General features: G+C 38.3%; 1 protein-coding gene across 2 annotated transcripts in view; it reads right to left on the bottom strand.

Moving 5' to 3' along the window:
- LOC145998284 (protein SERAC1) overlaps positions 1–18,190 on the bottom strand; it is a 119,225-nt gene that overhangs the window by 93,023 nt on the left and 8,012 nt on the right. The window contains exon 1 of one of the 2 annotated variants that reach the window (XM_083134693.1): positions 3,799–3,940. The exons of the other annotated variant lie outside the window; for it this stretch is intronic. The gene's annotated coding sequence lies outside the window, so the exon portion shown is untranslated. Of the gene's footprint in view, positions 1–3,798; positions 3,941–18,190 lie in introns of those variants that run through there. 2 annotated transcript variants of the gene reach the window in all.

Below are 18,190 nucleotides of genomic sequence, written 5' to 3'. Positions count from 1 at the left end.
GTTGATATATATATATATATTTTTAAGTCCACTTGATTCGCAAATAGGCTAAATCGCGAACCGACCTACAGTTTAAAGTGCGATCCGATCCACTTTGTGCCTCCATTGAGTATCGACGCGAGGACCCTTCATTACAAGACCTCGACGTTATTACTGCGCCATCAGGTCGGCACCCAATCTACACAAATATGTTGATTCCAATAACACGTTATATGCATAATCTGAAAATGATGCACTTTGGGTCCATGTAAACATATTTTTTTCAACTATAGCATGTCTAAAAGAATCATTGAAGTTGGGATTTTTATAACTTCAGGAGGCACGGCTCTGTAAACGTGCGATATAAAATTAATGCAGGTTTGCCTTCCATACGTGGTGGTTTTGTCACGTTTCTTCGCTTCGTAAAACATACACTTTTGCAGGGAAGGCTTCTTGTATCCTTCTGGGGCCTTGCTCTAGCTAAACAAAAAAATATATTTGTTTAGCATAATCGAGGGTTACATATTCGTGCCGAACTTACTAGAAAACAAGGATTCTATTGGGATCATACTGCTTTGAATGACAGTATCAATGAAGTTTTTTTTTATGTACGCTACTACTTATAATAATGAGCATAAAATATTAATCAGGAACTTTATTTTTCGTCAACTGGATGTAACATCTTTTTTTTGTTATTCAGCAAATATTCAATTCATCACCTTTTTTGACATTAATTTTCTTGCCAGGGTGGTGGCCTCCCCGATGGCGCAGTGGTAGCGTCGTCGCCTTGTAATCAAGGGGTCCCGGGTTCGATACCCGGTGGAGACACAAGTGGTTCGGATCCCACTTTAAACTGTAGGTCCAGTCCCGATTAGCCTTACTGTGCATAAAGTGGACTTAAAACAACATATCAATCAATTCTTGCCAGGGCAGCTGTTTTTATGCAGATTTTGACGAACTTAACTACACGTAAGCTAGATATTAGCTAATATTTGTGCTGTTATATTACTATTCTTCTACCATCTTTGTAACATGTCATGCAATAACGATAATAGAATTGATTAATTTACATATTCAAGTGAATAGACCTGTGAATTATATTAATGCATTAATTTAAACATTTGCTTAATTGTTGTCGTTAATGTTATTATTATCATTTTTTCTGAAACACTTTGTAATATACTAAATATTGAAATTTTAAATAGTCTTTTGTGTTCATACTACACATTTAAAAAGTTTTTGTTGCTCCTCAGCGCCAAGCTTAGAATTTAAAGAAAAAATGTACATTTTCATAGTGCACGGAAGTTCGACATTCAGAAAGAAAGAAGGTCTATTGGAAAACATTTCAAGACTTCCAAAAGGTATAGCAGTAATGAAAAAGAACACTCACTTACCACTTACAGTAGCGTGCCCAGGATTTTCGAAAGGGAGGGGTTATGTATAGTTTTTCTTGGTAGTCAGCCCTCATTTTGTCATATTTGCCTACCTTTGACGTTCTTTCTTTTAGGAATGCTGGACCAAAAGGGGGGGGGGGTATATACCCCACCAACCCCTCTTGGGCACGCCACTGCTCACTTATACCGTGTTTGTTACAACCTGTCCGGCTTCCCGTGGTAGCTGATCGCTGGCTTTTCTAGCATAAACCAAGCTGTGTTGCTGCTGAAGACCGCCTGAACTCCGTGCTGGGGAAAGCCAAAGCCAGGCAGCAAATTAAAATACGCAACGTAGCAACAACGTCTACGTAAGCTCCTCTCTTCTGGCTTCCAGTCGCTCCTCGTTGCCCAGCACACGACTTTTTTCTCGCTTCTCATTGGCACCAAAACTGTCGAGCGATCGCTAGCGCGGGAAACGGGACAGGTTCTAACAAACTTGGTATAAATGTACGATGGATAGACAGTTGTATGAAGCGAGAAAAGCCACAAGGTAGATTTCATAAGATACCTAGCAATCAGTAACCAACAAACTGCATTTTTAATATAAACGTCCTCATGATTAACGAACCTTATTTATTCTCACCACGCAATGGGTAAAATATTTGGAGCTTTATCCCACTTTCCGGAAAAAATATTTCGTGTTTCTGCTACTTTTGACTTTTGTTGGCATGCTATCCCGGATCACTTTTACGAGACGAGACGGGACGAGACGAGACGAGACAGAACCCTTCGAGACGGGACACGAGACGGGACAAACTAATATTTTCGAGACGAGACACGAGACGAGACAGCATTTTCACGAGACGGGACGGGACAGACCAAAGTCTCGTCCCGTCTCGTCTCGTGGGCAACACTAGTTGATAATAGAAGAGAAGAGAAATGTTTTTGTAAATAGGATTCTTTTCATTTCGTTAGGAACCAATATAGTTGAAAATGTCACTTTCCTTTCATGAAACCCTTGAAAATGCACTTTAGATTGTCTACGTAGTTTATGTAAACTACAACCCAATGTAATCTACGCGTAGATTACGTGTAGACAACGCATGTAGACGTAAACTTATAGTCTACGGCACATCACTGTTCCACACACAGACAGTGTTCGGATACTTGTGAACAAACTTAGGGATACAGGGTCTGTTCTTGATAAGAAGCGAAGGGTGAAACGGCGTGACCTTACAGTGAAGAAACTAGACGACATTGGAGCACGATTGAAACATACACCTCACAAATCCCTCCGGCGCCTTACACAAGAACCAGTCATTTTCATGGCGTCTGCGTGACGAGCTACCAAGCTTTTAAACCTGAAGCCATACATTAGAAGAATTGAATGAAAACATCAGGAGATAATTGAAGCAATTTCGGAAGAGGAACTGATACGTGGTAGTAAAAATTTCCTTTTAAAATGCCGTAAATGTGAGAAAGCAGGAGGACACCATTCCCAACACCTTGTAACATTATAATTGTATCTGTCAATGTAATTGTGCGTGCTTATTTCATTACATAGGTAGCTGTTCCAGTTACGCGGATGTTGAATCCAGTTTGCCGGAAGTTGGGCTCTCACTGCCGCTCCACGGGCGACTTGAAGGTGAAAAGCACTGTATAAACGTATACAATAAATCTCTGAGTGTCCTCCTCCGCGGCCGTGCGGTCTAAGACGCTATGCTTTGGATTCCGACTGCGGGACGGCATGGGTTCAAGTCCGCCGGGTTCTCGGCCCGTGTATAGGACCGGTGGCAACCCACCATCGTGAGGAAATTGGGGATCTACGAGTGAGTAGCGTAACCCGGTCATAAAAATCTCCTATAACGGCTGAGGGTTCGACGTGCTGACCCCACGTCACTCCATTACCATTGAAGGTATCCACACCTCTAGGTAGGATTGTGAGAGGGAGACTGGCAGTCGGGAGATAGGCCAAGGCCCTTCTAGGGCTGTAGAGCCACGGGAGTTCAGCCAACCCAATGCTTTTCAAAAGTTGGCTCCACTGGCTCTTTGTAAAAACATAAGGAAAAGGAACCGTCATTTTTTACTTTTTATGTGACTTTGTGCTCGTACACTGTGCTCATCACTTAAAAAATATTATTATTGTTACTAGTAATACAACTATTTCTGAGACACTTCGTTCGGACCCTCTCCAAGAAATATATATTTAATACTCTGTCCCAGGAATCTGTGGAGCAAGGCCACGCATAATTGTAGAGAAGGGGAGAAAGCGAGTGGACGGAACGAACCAGCTAACAGCTGGTAACCTCCCTCTTCTTGCACCCACTTCAGGTCTCACGCGATCATTGGTGCAGCCCTCTCGAGTCACTACTTGCGCAGAGGCCTGTTTTCGTCCACTTGCTCCAGAGATTCCCGGGATAGAGTATAGATACGTGCCTGTACATACCTTACATAAATTATATAGCCCCAGTCTACATTGCTAATATTAGATATACAAACTCAGCAGTCAGAAGGTTCTTCGCTAGCAATGAAGGTATTAATAAGTGACTCAGGCTAGCAGTTTACACGTCATGAAGAAGCCGTGTAATTGCACGTAAGCCGCTACCACGTATCGATGCCGGAGGTGAATACAGATTTGTTTGCCAGATGCGAAGTTGAAGTGCTGGTTAGGCACGGAACTACACTCATTCCCCTAAGTTTATGGCGTCGTTTCGGAATATGAGTCGTCGCTGCTGCATTGCATTATGGGTGATTGAAAACGGGTAGACAATAACTAGCAGTTGGGTTTACCAGTTGGAATGTGCAAGGGTTTCGAAGAATAGGACGTAAAAATTGTTGTTGGGTGACACGAACTGGTACTGTCAACCTATAAATCCCAAGGTTTGTGAAATGTCAACCAGTCATGGATGACACCAGAATTTTTTTTTGGAAGAGGGACGTGAATAGTAGAAATAATAATAATAGCAATCAAATAAGAATTATTATTATTGTTTAACTAATAAAAAATAAACTATTCTTATATCATTTATGAGATGCGTGATTATCCAACACAACCGCCACTCAATATTTTTTTAAAATTTCATACTGTTAATGTACTATTGTGCATTTATTAAATTTTGCATGCGTCATTCAAGAAAAATCTTTGAGAGCGAATGAGTGGCTCGTTCTTGATCTGGTCTCGACACGTCTAGTCTCGGTTTCGTCTCGATATTTATAAGGCCCTTTCGATCTTAGTCTCGTCTCGAAATCACTTCTATCTTTTAACCATTTCTCACATTTGAAAACAAAAAACTCTGCATAGACTTTATTTATGGAGTTTAGGTAAATAAACTAACACGGGTGTTACAATATTACTTGCGTTACAATTTGGGAATTAAACTTTTGTAATATAATGCGTGGTTTAGAAGTGGGGGTAGTTTTGTGGCAACGATAACTTCAGTAAATTGAGAGATTCTTAGCTGAAATTTTCATAGCAGCTAGATGCCTTGCAGAACAGGTCTTTTGTTGAATTTGGGCAAAATCAATCAACACATTTCAATATGGCGTGCTTTAAATTTTTGGTGTGGTTGATGCGTGAAAGATATGTTTTGGACAAGTTGTATTTCTTTTAAACAGTGTACATCGCGAAACCAATTTCAAGTAAATGTCAAAAATTTATCTTCTTGAAGAAACTAATCAAGAAATGATCAACAAAGGCTAATTTTTATGCGAGTTTGCAACTAAATAGTAATGTTGAGTAAAAGTCGTTTTATTCATATTCAATTACTTCCAACCATTGAGTAGTGTTATTATTCAATAGATACCACGCCATCGCCTGCTCATTTTGTGTTAAATTCTTACTAAACAAACAAAAGTATAAAATGCATTTAATTTGTGTACACTTGGTCTCAAGTGTGAAGTTTTCCACACCTGCTATATAGGTGTCTTTCACCTACGTCACAAACTGTTGCATTGTGAGATCGAGCAGCCATGATTGAGGCGTTCTTGTAAGGATACGAAATTCAAGCGGGCGGGCGGAAGATTTTAATCTTGTTTACGATGGTACATTGTGCAGTGTTTGGTTGTTTAACAGAAACTCACGTATATCATCGAATTTTCCGAGAGTGAACAGAAGGTGCGCTTCACAGCACGGAACTCGATAATTGTTGATCAGAAGATTGACGAGAATAAATCGTACCAACATTAATGAACAAGGCAAGCATTTTAGAGTGTGAATGAAACATTTCGTCTCATGTAAGTTCACATATCACCTATTCTCTGTGACTTTTAGTACAAATGGATCGAACTGGTGTGTTTAATAATACTTGCAAGTAGTATATCCTTGTTTTTTTTTTTTTTTGGTAGAAAGGTGCTGATACTTCCGATAAGTTTGACGATAAAAACGATAACATTCAAAGTTAAATTCATCTTGATAATTGCACATTTGTATTTGATTATTTATATTTCGTTCGTTAACACAAACTGTTATTATTTTCTATCCGATCCGACAGGCTTTGCGTACTGTCAGAAAAAAAGCACTGCTTGGTTAAAACATATTAATGATATATCAAAATATCCCAAATTGATTGATTGATGTATTTTACTTCGCTTTTCTGCCATTTTTTGGCTAAACTTGAAGACGAGGCTGAGTATGATATGATGAAATTGGTTAAGGGACGCTCACAAAGAACACTCATGCCCAGGTCAGGATTAGAACCCTCGACGCCTGGCATCGTAGCGCGCTGTGATAACCACTCCGTCACGGAGGCCGGCATATCCGAAATTATTAAAGCAAGGAGTGAAATTACTGTTTTCGAGCAACTCTAAATTACAGCGCTTGAACAAACCTTAAAGGGAAACAGAGACGATGATGTCAGAGCCTTGGAAATCTTAGTTAATCTGTATTGCATGTAAATATTTCAAGCAGAATCTGAACCACTAATAAATACGAAAACAAATCGATTCCAGGTAACTGGGTCAAGTAAATAAACACACGTGAACTACAGTTGGCCAAAGGTTTAAGCTCCTTTCCATTTCGTTATCATCCAGTTCATATGGATCTACACTGCAAAAGTCGCTTTTTCTCCATATCTTTTTCTGTCGATTGCGCAAAGAGTTTGAACACATGAAAATTACTGCTATTTCCCCAGATGGCACAGCATTGTCGTTAATTTTATGCAATGCTACCGACATTTTACACAGTACTAACAACAGACGTACACTTGGCCCAGATGTAACGAAGGCTACTTTGTGGGCATTTCCTTGCAGACGACAAAGAACTTGGCCGCGAACATGGCGGCGGTGCGAACCCTGTAGTCACATGAAACCTACCTATAGAAAACCAGCAATACAAAACATTCTTCTTTAAAACTGACGCCATGACACTTTACCAAGCACACATTCTGAGACTGAATCACCCGTAGCCCACACTGACAAAAGGTTATTTGAATATAAATGCATGAGGTCATCACACCAGGAATTGCCGCATTGCTATTCCAGTCGCGATTCAACTGTCTCTTTTAGGTTTTGCAAATATGGAGCGTTGGAACTGAAGAAAATGTAGGAAGCTGGAAGGATTACACGAAATTCTCTTTACATATTTAGGAATTTTGTTTCAAATTTTATGATTTATCTAATAATGCTTCAAAAGACAGTTTGATTGTGTAATTATAATATAATGTGTCCCGCCCCGTCCACTATACTTGTAGCTAATGACACTCATAAGCATTTATTAATGCCTATAAAAGCATATTCTGAGGTTTAGTGGTTATTTCACATAACCTTACCTAGAATTTCATTTTTTGGTACCTATGTTGTCTCTCGCTATTTTGACGGAGTGGTTATCACAGCGTGCTACGACACCAGGGGTTCCGGGTTCGAATGCGGGCCCGCGCATGTGTGTTCTTTGCGAGTGCCTCTGCATCAATTTCATCATCCCGTCACTCATCCCCATATTCACTAAATCAATCTATCTTTCGCTGCTTTCTCTCCTCATTACGCTTTAGAAGGTAATCTATTGTTTTGCAAGTGTCCCTTCATACCTATCTTTTGGGATTTAAAGGATGACCTTCTATGAAGGCACTGATGTATGCAGGAAAGGGCTGCTGCAGACTCTTCCGAAATTTGAGAAAATCAAAATTTTCAATTAAAAGCAGTAAAGAACTCGGGGGGATAACAAAGTGGTCAATGCAACCCCCCCCCCTTAAAATGAACACCGGTTACCATTTTTGTCTCTGAGCAACTCTTAAAACGAAGTTTAAAAATTGTATACCTCTCCAATACCTTTACAAATTTAAAAATGGTATACCCCTCCAATACCTTTACAATTTCAAACACCCCCGAAAAAGAATTCTGCATAATGCTAGTATCTAAAGACACTCAATTGTCAACCTCTCTTCCACGCACTACATACTGCACTTGTGCAGACTAACGAGGCTCTGGCGCCTTGATCTGCATGTGTGTTTGTGATTGTTCTTTCGTCCATCTCATCATCATTCATGCCCATCGTCGAAATAACGAAAAGTGGCAGAGAAGCGACGTAAATTAAACTAAATCACCATCGTAACGACCTCCATCTTACCACAATTCATCATCGTCGTCGCGATTAGCCAAAAGCTAACAGAAAAGTGACGCAAAAATAAGAAAACGACTCTAAAAATTGTTCGAAAGTGAAGCCAACAATTGTGCAACCGACTAAAAATTAATGGCAAGTATTTTGGTTTTGATTATTTTTAAGTGCCTATTTTCATAATTTTGTTGCCTCTCCGCGTGCCTATTTTACATGCCTAGTCACAAGGGTAGTGTATTCCAAAATAAAAATTTCAACAAATGAAAATAACCATCAAAATTCTTGCTTCCAGAGGTGAGGGGTGCAAACCCGACAGCGTCCTTCAATAACACACTGATCTGCCACGACATAAGGACTTTGAAACACTCGTTTACTTTGAAACACTCGTTTACAAATGAACCATGATAATTTTCATCAGCATATAGACAATGCATGTAGGCTAAGGCATATCATTAAAGAATTATAGAATTAAATTCTGAGGTTTGAAAATGGTTTATCACTACGAATAAAAAAAAAAGTTTATGGTTCAAAGTAGAACCCAGTGCAAATGGTAAAAAATGATCCAGATAAGACACAAAATGGAGAAGCATTGCATACGTTTATCTTGCTTGTGGTTTGAGACGTCAAAGTCAAACCACAATGACTTTTGGAGGGGAAGTTGTAAATGAATGCCTCTCTCTTTACTTACACACATTTTATCCATGGACTTGGAACAGAGGTGAGAAAACAAGCGTTCATACAACCTTTTCTTCCTATGGATTTATTTCATGCCGGACAAGAATGCTGCCAATCTGAATATTGATAATTACTAGACCTCGACATTTTAGGAGCTTAAAATCACACACTAAAACTAACATAGTCTCTGGAATAACTAAAATAAACTGTGAACGTATTCTAATAGCCTCTAAAACTACTAAAATGAGTGAAAACTGTTTTGATACGATGTACGAGATACTTAGTATTGCAAAACTATAGCTGCGTGTACATGTCTCACAATGATTCTCTGTTACCCAAGTTACTTATCGTCAGGATGTTATTTGAAGGTGGTGAGGGGGAATTCCCCCTTCTAGTTACTAATTTTTTATTAGTAATTTATACAATATGTATACCGGGTGGTCCAAAAGTTCCGGAACGGTCACATATCGTGAGAAATACACATCGAATCGGAAAACGAAAAAATACGTGTTTAATAAGTGAAAGAAAGCTATTCAATGATATCACACTTGATTCCCCACCCCCGCCCCCTGGGGGTGGGGCGGGGGGCCATTGTGAAACTTTAAATGGAAACCCCCGTTTTGTATTGTAGAATCGGAAAGAGGACTTCATTCCGAGTCCAACGAGCTATCAACCATCCTCCTAGCTCGAATAGGAACGGAGATATGGCGAATTATAATTTTCGAAAAATAAAAAAAAATAAAAAAACAAAAAAAGGTGAACATTTCATTAAAAACCCAAAACAAATTTCAGAGACGTATCTCTGCCCCTAATTGAGCTAGAGTGAAAGCGATTGCAGATTCGGAATCTGCACGTCAAAACCTTTCAATATAGTATATGGAAGGGGGTAGAACTATATTAAAAACATTTAAACATTTAAAATCGCCATATCTCCGTTCCTAATGCTTTTGTAGCTTCTTACTTCAGTCACTGAATACATTATTATAACCTTGATTTTTTTTTTACATCGTAGACGTAGATCGTAGACAGGTTTATAACAATAACTATACTATTATTGTGTTTTCACAGTTACTGTAGTTGAATTACTTCTCGCTTCTGTACCCATAGTTTTAATAATTTCCTTAATCTATTTGTGAGGGTTAACTGTTATTTGAGATGTAAACCAACGCAGCTCCTAGCTACTTCACTTTCCACAGAATAAAGAAACCGTTCAAGGGGAACTTTCCCACTGTATGTTGTCAACCTGCAGTCGTGAAGGTCAAGTTCACGATTATGTAATGATTCCTTGTCAGTCAGTAACATGGAAAGGAAGATTTCACTATTATTTTCTCCCTGGTTTTCAAATTTTGTTGGCACAGTGGCGTTGTTGGGATCTGATAGTGCTTCTTTCCTTTAACTTAACTCATAGCCGTGTTCTTTGAAGATGTATTTATTATATTGTTAATTGTAGTCTTCTCGTGGTAGCAGTCGATCAAATTTAGTCCTCAAAAAGATTTGCCATTTACTCTTACGTAGATTGATATTACTTTCAGCTGTTTTGGGTGGCAGCCCTTTTGCATCCCTTTTCATACGCCCATGTGTTCACTCTGCACGTACAGTGGGATGCATAAATATTACCAAGCAAATTATCCATCACCAAGAGAGAATTGAAACAAAACGCCAAGCGAACTACTGCTCTGCTCCAGCATGCGTGAAAATCTATTCCTTAGAAGCACGAAGGAAAGGAAAAATTAATGAAAATAGCCAAGGACAATTTGTCGAGTAATACTTGTGCATCCCACTACAGCCAACTGCAAATGTAATAGACAAATTGTCCATCGTTATTTTCATTCTAATTCTGTTGGTGCGAAGCAAATGTTATATTCTGCCTATTGGCATTTTTATTTCAATTAATGATCATTACGTTGTGGAGAACAGACTGAACGAAAATTGTGATGGACAATTTGCCTACTATTACTTTTGCAGTTGAGGGTACAAGAATCTTGTAAGTAAACAATAAATCAACGCACTGCGCTGATGGTTATTAACCCATTAAATTATAGATAAATCCGGATGAATGAACAATTGAACATCAAGCTTTAAAAATAACCCGGATGAACATACCATTGGAAATCCTATAGCGTGGAAAATGAAGGAGTGGGAACAGTATGAAGGATAGTAATCTGTGTGAACAAGGCATTGTCCAACCCTATACGTAACATTCACGTTTGAAAAGTTTGTCATCCATGTTGGGAGATGATGACAGTGTTTTAGCAAATGTTTTTAGGTTTTGTTAGATCGGAACTTTTACACTGTTGCTGAGGAAGTTTTTAGACTATGCTTACCTTGTTTAATGTGTTGTATTTGTTCTATGCAAGTCCCGTTACAACTTACTTTTAACCTTTCTTAAGGGGCTCTTTAGATAAGGGGATTTTTCCTCGTATACTTAGAAGAATGCAAAATGGCCATACGTGCCGAATAACGTAAACATTTTAAGTCAATCAATCTCAAGCAGTGATGTGCGTCTACCCTGGGTGCGAAATCCCGGAGGGGGGACAGGGGGGAATTCCCCCTACCAACGATCTTGTCCTGAAATTCCCCCCCACCAAACTTTTCCGGGGGGGGGAAGAGTTTTGTTCTAACAACAAACATGGAGTCGAATATACTTTACTGGAATAATATCGAGAACATACGCACAGAACGGTCAACAAGAGCCTCATCTCTAAGAACACTGAGCCCAGCAATCCCTAGAACACAGAAATTAGCCTGATTTGTTATTTCTTCTCCATTTCTCACCGCCTTTCGCCAGCTACTGCAAAGTATATAAATATATAGAAAAAACGTAATAGCATTTAGTGAATTTTATGTAGGTAGTCTACATTCTACACGTAGATAACGTAATCTATGTAAACAACATGACGAAAGGTGAAAACTTAGCTAAGGGCGCTGTAGAAATAAATCAAAATTATACTGCGTATCAGTTGCTAATGTGTGAGAAAAACCCTTCACACACTTCCTTTCAATTTCGAACAATTTCTCACTTAAGAAAAAAGCCTACCATAAGAAATATTTTAGTGTTTTATGGGAAAAGGACTACTTTTGCCTCACGACTGCCATCTTTTTTAAATTTTTTGCATAAGATTTATGTTCTTTCGAGAAGAGAGAAATTTTGTTGTAGAATAGGATTCTTGTCAGTTAGGAACAAATATAGTTGAAAATGTCACTTTCCTCTCACGAAAGCCTTCGAAATTATTTTTAATGTACTTTAGATTGTCTACGTAGTCTATATAAACTAGAACCAAATGTAATCTACGCGTACATTACATGTAGACAACGCATGTAGACGTAAACATATAGTATTCGGCACATCACTGATCGCAAGTAAAACTGCAGTCACTAAAAGGTGAAGATGGATTGAACATAAATGGTCAACCGAGCACCATTGTACTTAACAATGCGTTTATAATATAATGCACGTAAACAAAATAATACAGTAATTATATTGCTGTGGCGTGGCTTGACTTTTCCGAAACTGATAAGAAATCCTAGTAATAACCACATCATTGACCAGTACTCCCTCAACAACTTCAACTACCGTAGCCAGTTCCAAAATAATGCATTTCATAAAAACCTACACTGGAGGTACAATGTATCCATATTTACCTGAAAATAGCCGCCCCCCGAGACGGGGTTCTTAGCACATCGCGCTACGATGCCAGGGGTTCCGGGTTCGAATCCCGGCCTGGGCATGGATGTTTGTGAGTGTCCATTCATCAATTTCATTATATCATCACTCATCACCATCTTCGCAAATTAGCCAAAAGTGACACAAAAAGCGAAGTAAATTAAAGCAAATCAATAATTAAATAAATAAATAAATTACCTGAAAATAGATTAATGTACTGCACAGCCATAGTATGTACTATTTTCACAATCAGATGACTTCGAGTCACACAAAGAGACTGGCAAATGTTAGGCCTGCGCTATATTGTTTCCTGACGTGCCTCCGTTATTTTTCGTGGCTTTTGTCGGCTGTTTACTTGTTATGGAGGACTGTTTGATAACCGATCTACGTAATAATTAATATACCTTACACCGCTTACTACCTAGCCTGCACTTATGACCTATTGAGATCAGGTTGCGCGCCAGACAAAAACAATTGTGTTAGGTTTATTACGAGTTATAAGACTTCCAATGAAGTAACTAATCTAATGTTTCCTAACATCAATGATTGTTTTGATACACGTAAAAATATTCGAAATTGCCGAAATCATATTCCAAACGAAGTACTACATAAAAATCATTTTCGGATAGAAACTTTTATTGGCCTCCCATCATTCTTGGTTTTGACCAACTTGTCTGCTTATTGCTCTTAGGTAATAGCATGAAATATATAAATTAATTGTTTAGTAAATACAATAATATTTATATTGTGATTCTATAGGACACCTGCATTTCAGATTAAATAATATACATTTTATTTTTTCCGACATCTGAAAAACTTTAGTTGTAGGACCCGCGTATATTGTATGCCCCAGGCCTGCATCCACCTGGCCGGCGTGGATCTAATCTTATGTGCAGTTTATTTACATGATTTTCCTTCTCCATACAAACTTCGGTAATGATCCGGTAGATCTATACTAGGGATGGCCAAGTCTGGATTATTTACTATCCGGAATCTGTAGAGTGAAACAGGAAAATCTGAGTTTATCGTTGCCCTGTGGAAATGTGCATTCTATGGTTGGCTGGCACCTGTAAAATTGTCCATTTCTCCAAATTTCGGTGCAATACGTAAAATAATTCTATTAATGAGAAAAATGCACACTACTTGTAGTTTGCACTTGGGTGATTTTGCCTGGAGTAATTAAGTTATGGGACGCTTACAGACAAATATAATTTAGCAATTACCAGATGACCTAATTCGCATTGCTTATTGATTATTGCTCACCTGATCATTGGGGAGGTTTATTCTTGGCTAGGTCACGGTTTCTGCCGAGGCACTTATGTAAGAAATTTACTCCGTAGCAGTGGCGTATTTTTCATGTTATCGCGTTTTGCCACCGGTAAACAAACTTTTTCATATATTTTTATACATGTAGCTTTCATATGTGTAATTGCTCATTATATATTATGCAAACTATTAAAGCAAACTTCTAAACAAAAATTTAGGCAAATTATTTAAGATCTTAAAGACTGATTTATGTACAGTGGAATCCATGAGTATTACCGTGCAAATTGTCCATCACCATGTTCGTGCACTTTATTTGACCCAAACAAGAGCTTCAAGAATTAAAAGAAAACTCAAAACAAGCTGTTGAGAACTTCTGAACTTGCATAGCTTAGAAACAGATAGGATGTAAGAGAAAAATTAATGAAAATAGTCATGGAAAATTTGCACGGTAATAATCATGGATCCCACTGTACCCCTATGATCGTTTTCCAACGCACGCTTCCTTAACACTAAATGGTGAACTCGCATGGTTGGAAGAATGCTATTGAATAATACACACACACGCACTCGTATATGCAGTGTGTTTGTTTCTATGTGTGAATCTTTTCTTCCTAGTTCTATTACTAGAACAATGGTGACAAAGTAACAGATTATAAACCTTCTCAAGCTTTTCCTGCATATTATTATGTACTTTTTTGAATCCAGTTAGATAAAACTAAAAAAGAATAGTGTAGATAACAGCTTGAAGCTGCTCAGATAGGCTTTGAGAATGTATTCAAGGTCACGTTCTTTTACGTACAGTAATTGTTTTACCTGACGTACCCTTCGAGGTGCTGACGTAGATTATTTAAAAATTATTCATTGTATCGGCTCTTTAGAAATCGCGGATTTAAACTAGTTACTTCTTATCCGTAATGACTTCCTCGTACTACATATTGAAATTAACAATGCTAGAGAAACAAAAGACTGAACAAAATAAATGATATCGTGCACAATGGGAAGAAAACTACTTGGTTCGTAAAAGCAGCTCCGTAGAAAATTGTATTTAATCAATGGTTTAATGTATATCTTATTTTAGCATTTACTCGGGTACTTGTTAGTAGTATTCCTTGTTGATGCTAGACCCAGAGGCGCAACCACGAATTTTTGTCTGGGGGGGGGAAGTACCAGGAGGATAAACAAGCCAATAATAATAATAATAATAATAATAATAATAATAATATCAACGCCATTATTATTATTATTATTATTATTATTATTATTATTGGAATTTTATCCTGGTATTTATTTAAAACACGTTCAATTTCACATTAGCTAATAATGGAAAACAACCACACAAACTGTACTTTTGAAATACAAAAATGGCGAATATAATTCTTTTTGGACATTTGACCTGTTTAACTTTCATGTAGAACATGATGTTTTACACATATGCAACATGGAGCCACGTAAAATAAGAAAATGCATTTGCAACATGTTAACACTAAATTGTGCACGTATTCAATGTTTCTTTAATAGGTGTATATGTATAGTGTATGTATATATATAATTTAAATACTTGACATAATCAATTCATCCACCTCATAACAAAGTAAGAGAAAAAATGATATAAATTGTGTCTCACGTGTGCGCGCTCCTATTCCTCAAAACATTTTGTTCATGCATTTAATACCAATAGCAGCAACAGTCATCATGTATAAATTATACAAGAGCATTATTTCATAATTTTCTGGTGCATCGTGGACGATTATTTTATTTCGGTTGCCGGGTTCGAATCCCGGCCTGGCATGAGTGTGTCTCCATCAATTTCATCATATCATCACTGGACCTCATCTTCGCGATTAGTCATAAGTTGCATAAAAGCAAAGTAAAATTAACCAAATCAATCAAAAAAAATATTTCGGAGAATCAAAGAAAGTTCCCTAGAGCCGATTTGGTTCCCCAATGTAAAGGTGTGTGTTCCAAGGCAGTTCCTCGAAACAACCAATCTGTCAACGCACTTACACACGCTAACGGGAAATCCAGTGCAAAAGGTCTGCGGGTACCAATTTCAGGTTCCGAAATGACAATTGTCTGTAATTTTCTGAATTGGCCACTCCAAAGAACCATATCTGAGTCCTGAATGATGAGAATAGTTGTTCAGAATTCGCTTTCACTTGTCATTGCGCTCATCATAGCAGGCCGTGCGATAGAACTGGGTCGTTGAGTGGCTTCGGGGAGGTCAACGCTTCGTGAATCACAATGAGGCAGGATTCAACAATACCATGCAGAGGGGAGAAGCGCAAGAGATTGTTTAAAAAAACGATGTGAATGTCGAGACTGATATCCATAAGCGTAACTTAACGGGAGGGGGGGGGGAAGGGGGGCACTCGCCAAACATTCAGGTTTATTAAAATTTGCAAGTTAATGGTACTACTTTTGTTAATCTCCTGGGACGTGAGCAGGAAAGTAATGAGTTTCTTTCTTTATGATTTCGCAAATGTAACAGTTATTTGGTAACATAGTCGTCTTGGACGCTAATTTTATTGAAAAAAAAAAACCTTTTTGATTCTGCCCACCTCAAGTTTACTCCCCATTTGTTGCGCCCATGTTGATATCGTAGTTTTTTTCATCTCTGGTTATTTTCCGTCTCTTCTGTATCTCTAGGTTATAACTACTTAGGGAGATTTCAGACCCAAGTGAGAAGCGATACGCGACAAGGGACATCAAAATAAATGCAACCTTCCGAACCGAAGCGACACGTGAAGCTGGACGTGTCGCCTTCGGTGTGTAGTCCCAGCGTTGCTTGTCGCCTGTCGCTTCGATCTGAAAGCCCCCTAACGCGACATGTCGCCTGGCATCCGAGTGTTATGTCGCTTGTAAACAAACCTTAATAGGAAGCAGTGGCGGAGATTGGGTTCCAAAACTAGAGCGGCAAGGTGAAAAAACAGGGGGGGGGGAGAACAGTTTACTTTTCATTCGTAGATAAGGTTTAGAATAGTGCGGGGGCAAAAGTGGCAAAAAATGGGGTGGAAACTACCCCCCTCGATCCCCCCCTAATCGCCGCCACTCTTAAGAAGTAAATGTAACCTTTCACACCGGACTGGTGCGACATGTTGCATATGTGACCTGTCACTAAAGTTCCAACGTGTCGCCTCGGTCTGTTTTTTGCACATGAAAAGGGAATTCTTTGTTTTCCAAACAGGATGATAAATAAGAAACTGCGTGTGCAGTTTGTGGTAAGTGTAATTTGTCACTTTGGTTTGGTTGCAAGGGATGGCACTTCCTGAACGCATTCAAATGCCAAACTCTCTTCCACGTACACCCTGGACTGCATTTTGCAGGCTAATAACACTTTGGAGTCTAGATTCGCAGCCAGTATAAACCTCTGTGTTTTAAAGCCACAATTTAAAGCGGGATACCAATCCACTATGTGCCTCCACCGGGTATCGAACCTGGGACCCCTTGATTACGAGGCTCCGACATTACCGCTACGCTATCGGACAGGCCCTTCGTCTCAATTTCATCTCATCACCTAAATAAAGCAAATCAATCAATCAAGTCACATTGGAGTGAAATCTACCTATAGTTGCGCTTCGCGGATTAACTATTGGGAACCATCGACCTGTGCCGAAATGGTATGGCATTCATATGGAATACCACTGGCGGTTTCAGGATTCGTGAACAAGGGGTACGATAAACAAAACAGCGCCCCCTGTACTTATACAGAATGAAAATCGATTACACAGTTCCACACCGTCTTTTATATACTACAATACCTTTACAAGTTGACGTGACTAATGTACAATTGACTGCAAAAGCGAAGCAAGTGCAAAAGCAAACCTATTTTTGCGTTAGTGCGTAACCTATTTTTGTTCACATTGAATTTCAATAAATTTAAAATTTCCTGCATTTCAGTTGATCCATTGATAATTTTGTACAATAAAATTTCCTCATGGATTTCTCATCTAGTAGAATGTATTATACTAAATAGTTTCTAGCAATTTTATATGTAGTATCTGTATGACGATTAATTTAGTTAGTATAATTAACGTATGAACTTTTTGGAATATACAGCACTAGTGAAAAGATCCCATATTATAGAGGCATATTACTATATGCTTCTAACGAAACTATGTATTAACATTTAATTATTAATATTTAATAATTAAATAATATAATTAATGCCTCTATATTGTTAATTCCTTTTGTATTTGTTATAATAAAACCTAGTACATGATACGCGGAACTACATGTACATACAATATTTTTTTCAATATGTGTTCCGAAAGACGAAAGTTAACTTCTGCCTTTTATGTCGCCCCGGCGTCCGTGAAACTACAGGGGGTACGGCCGTACCATCGTAACCCCCCCCCCCCCGGTGTGGAATACCTTTCTTTTGTACTTCTAAATAATATATGAGTAATATGTTCAGTATATTTTCGATTTTTTTCAAGGTCTGAGGAACTTCGTTTTATATTTATTTAAGTATTTCCAAAGAGAAATAACTTAAATTTTTTCCCCTTGTGCCAGCAGAAAGAACGTTTGTATGTGTTAATTTATTCATATTTTATTTTGTTGGTTTGGTGATTTCAGGTCATAAAAATACTATCCTAGTAATATACCGTATTTCTCATAATAATCGTCGCAGATTTATGCAAGAAAATGAGGCTGGGACCATTATGTGAAGCTTTTTTTAAAAAAAAT

Source organism: Lepisma saccharinum, chromosome 1 (genome assembly GCF_977018435.1).
Source record: "Lepisma saccharinum chromosome 1, izLepSacc3.1, whole genome shotgun sequence".
In the NCBI taxonomy this organism is placed as follows: Eukaryota; Metazoa; Arthropoda; class Insecta; order Zygentoma; family Lepismatidae; genus Lepisma; species Lepisma saccharinum.
This window is presented reverse-complemented; position numbering and strand designations above follow the sequence as displayed.